Source organism: Vulpes lagopus, chromosome 1 (genome assembly GCF_018345385.1).
Source record: "Vulpes lagopus strain Blue_001 chromosome 1, ASM1834538v1, whole genome shotgun sequence".
Taxonomy (NCBI): domain Eukaryota; kingdom Metazoa; phylum Chordata; class Mammalia; order Carnivora; family Canidae; genus Vulpes; species Vulpes lagopus.
Genome location: NC_054824.1, coordinates 134835033 through 134838938, shown reverse-complemented (window position 1 = coordinate 134838938; position 3906 = coordinate 134835033). Strand labels below are relative to the sequence as shown.

The 3906-nt window shown below is 36.4% G+C and overlaps 1 non-coding gene across 1 annotated transcript; it reads right to left on the bottom strand.

The window, feature by feature from the left end:
- Positions 1–2256: 2256 nt before the first annotated feature.
- On the bottom strand, positions 2257–2361 carry LOC121474937. The gene has a single exon (XR_005983586.1). It is a non-coding gene; the product is annotated as a U6 spliceosomal RNA (small nuclear RNA).
- Positions 2362–3906: the final 1545 nt, after the last annotated feature.

Here is a 3906-nt window from a genome sequence, read left to right as displayed (position 1 = left end):
AGTTCTTGGTTTTCTGCAAGTGCACAGGGTGATTTCTAGTTTAACATGGTGATCAAGTGCCTGCATTTGCCTCTCTTCTCATTTAAATAAGTGAGAATAAAAACAGAACTAAACCCATAAAGCCTAATAGGAAAGGGACTGGAAGAAGAGCCATCATTCAACATTAGATGTCACAGCATTTCTGGAAGATGAAAAATGGATGAGAATCATACAATTGAACAAGGAAGACTGAGGAATCCGCAGCCCGAAATTAACACAGGAAAGGATGGTAGAGAAAGAAATAGCTAATTTTCTAGGCAGAACCCCTAAAACTTCTGGAATAAAATTAGAAAGAATGGAGGGTTGGATTAGGAAAACAAGCCAAAGCTGGTAGAAAGAAATAGAAAGTCTGACTGAAATTCTGTTTCTAGAACACGAAGCCAATCACTTCCCTACTCCTTTCCTCTCTCTCCCACATTTCTATCTGGATATAACAACAGTACAGGAAACCTCACACTGCTTCAAGGCAAAAGAAAACAAAGCAAAATGATAATCACCATAACAAAAACAATGACCCATACGTTAAGAAATGTACTACATTGAGTGGGGAAAATTAGGACTACTAGCTGGGTGCTAGCCCCACAGAATAAACTTCTCCCCATTTTAGTAATCTCTTATCAAAAACCTGGCTCCTCAATGATTTAAGTACAGACCTGGCCAGGTTAGCCTCCTCACTGAAGGAAAAACCTTGTAAGGAAAACAAGCATGCAAATACAGTGCAGAGAAGATCCAATCCACATCCTGGAAAAGCCAACTGAGTATTTCCTGTCTTAAAAATGCACAAATAACTTATAATTACTCACGCATATAAAGAAAATTAGCAGCATTAAAATGGCAAATAAACAAAACAATCCCAGTGGAAACAGAAATAACTCACTGAAGAGAAGAAACTTGAAAAAACCTAATTAGTATTCTCAGAGAGATTTGAAAGATTATACCGAAAAACAGAAACAAAAACAAACACAATAACACAATAAGATAAAGTCAAAGAACTCTACATAAGTATAGAGCAAAAAGGACAGAGACAGAAAATATGTGATAAAATATAAAAGGCCTAAGAGGACAATCATTAATACCAGACATCCCACAAATATGATCTCTAAAAGAAGAAAACAGAAAAGAGAAGGGAAGAAATACACAAAATAAAACACAGGAAAAATTTTGTAGGACATGAATCTATTTAAAGGGTACCCTGCTTACATACAAGAATGGGTGAAAACATATACCTATTCTAAACATAACATCAGAAAATCTGAGAACTTAGGAGAAAAAAAAAAAGTCATCTCAAATTTTGCCAGTTGCTGTATCAGAGGACTGACAGCTATACAGTTAGATGCCTAGATCTGAGAACAACTTGCTTCCCTGTTGCTCAATTAATTGGCCAAAGCTAGTCCCTTGGCTTCACGGCCACAAGTGGTACAAAGTTCAATAATTCCATGTGCATAGAAGGCAGAGAGGAGGAAAAGTTATTTGTGAACAGCACTAACAGAACAACAATTGCTTCTATATACCTTTATGAATAGCTTGTATATGATATTATTCCAGTACAATGAGGGTGAACATTGAGATGTGAAGAAACATATTAATTTTATATGGAAGTCAAGAGATATGAAAAGTTGAATAGGAGATAGTTTATATTTTTTTATTGTGATAAAATATGCATACTAAAATTTACCATTTTAGGGGATCCCTGGATGGCTCAGCAGTTTAGTGCCTGCCTTTGGCCCAGGGCACGATCCTGGAGTCCCGGGACTGAGTCCCACGTCAGGCTCCCAGGATGGAGCCTGCTTCTCCCTCCTCCTGTGTCTCTGCCTCTCTCTCTCTCTATGTCTATCATAAATAAACAAATCTTTAAAAAAAATAATAATAAAATAAAATTTACCATTTTAAGAATTTTTAAGAATATACAGTTTAGTGATATTAAGTATATATCCACATTGTTGCACAGACATCATCACCATTCATCTCCAGAACTCTTCATCATTCCAAACTAAATCTCCATATCCATTAAACAACAAGTCCTATTTTCCCCACTTCCCAGCCCCTGACAACCACCATTCTGCTTTCTGTCTCAATGATTTGATTACTTTAGGTATCTCACAAGGGTAGAATCATAAAATATTTGTCCTTTTGTTTCTTGCTTATTTCACTTAGCCTCATGTTTCCATGAGTCTTCCCTTAAAGTACAATCTTTTTTAAGGCTGAAAAATATTCCATAAAAATATGCAATGCATCATTAATTTGCATGTCATCCTTGAGCAGGGGTCATGATCATATCTGTTATCATTCCGATTTTAACATATGTGCTGCTGAAGCAAGTACTGAAGACTTAACCTACTGGAAAACTAAAATATTAGCTAAGAGTTAAGTAGAAGAAGGGAAATTGAGGTCATGGAAGTTAGCTAAGTCTTCATCTTTAAAAGCAGTAAATGATAATGCCTATGTTTCATAAATCAAGAAAAAGTTACACTAACACCTTGCTTACAGCTATGGATATAACCCCCACAAGAACAAGAATTTTTAAAACTAACAAGAATAAGGGCAAGGTAATTGGAGAGGTAGAATGAGGGAGAGGTGTTATTTTAAGCATTATTTCATTACTGTTATTGTTGTTGTTCTTAAATCTTTACATATAATGATCTAATAATAAAAAGTACCTCCAACAACAGTACTACTTGACCAGAACTGTAAACCAAAACTCCTGATATTTAATAGTTTACTTTTCATTGCAACAGGCTACCTCTCCCAAGACACTTTCTTGAAGACCTATCGCCAGAGACATCATTAAGTCACATGGAAAAGGACATGGAAAGGCATAGCAATGGCCTAATTCCAAAGGCCTTCTTTTCTCCTTATTTCCATGTTTTACTTCCTTTATTACTGATATTATTATATTTTACATAATATTTTATTACTATAACTATCACTTTTACTACTACTTTTCTTCTTTTAATAAGGTCTATCTGCTTCTTTTGGCACTGGTTTTTGCTATTTGCCTGGAATGTGTAAAAGTTCCTTGAAAGCACACTATCTTACTTCTACACACCCCAGAAATTTTCTCAAAGACCCCTTCTTTTCAGCACAATTTCTACATCAGCAACCAAACTTTGAGGGTTCCAGGCCAAGGCATCACCAGTCAGTATCTTCTGTAGTAGCCCCAACTTCCACTATCCCTATGGGAATAATGCTTCTCCTCTTTGATTCACCTTAACTAACCAAAGCCAGTCTAACCAACTTCTCACTTCTTTTCCTGACTAATCTGAAAGCCTGAGCTCTGTTAGCAACATTAGCATAGCCATAAGATTACAGTGAGGCTCTTAAATTTGCAAGAATGATGCACCCCCTGTGTGGTTGCACCCAAGGTGACTGAAAATAAAGGATATTCACCCCAAATTTCAGCTGATGGGGGACGATCTGGTTCCATGTCCTCAAAATTAAGGAAGAAATCATTTAAACTAAGTTGTTGTTTTAAGATTCTATTACTTATTTGAGAGAGAGTGCAAGTGCAGGGGTTAGGGGAGCAGAGAGAGGAACAAACAGACTCCCTGCTGAGCAGGGAGCCCAACCTGGGGCTCCATCCCAGGATCCTGAGATCATGATCTGAGCCAAAGTGAGATGCTAAACCAACTGAGCCACTCAGGCTCCCCTAAACTAAGTTGTGTACTACTCACTTTTATAGAGAAAATGGTGATGTTTCAAATAAATAAAAAGAATCCTTCTGATCTGAAAATAGGGTCTTCTCAATTGTCAATATTTTCTATCTTCTTTAAGTTCTGTATTTTGGTGTTTTTATGATGTAAGCTATCACCTTTATTTTAATAACTTTTGCAGATGCAGAAATTTGATTTGAAAAAGTGATGAAGAAGG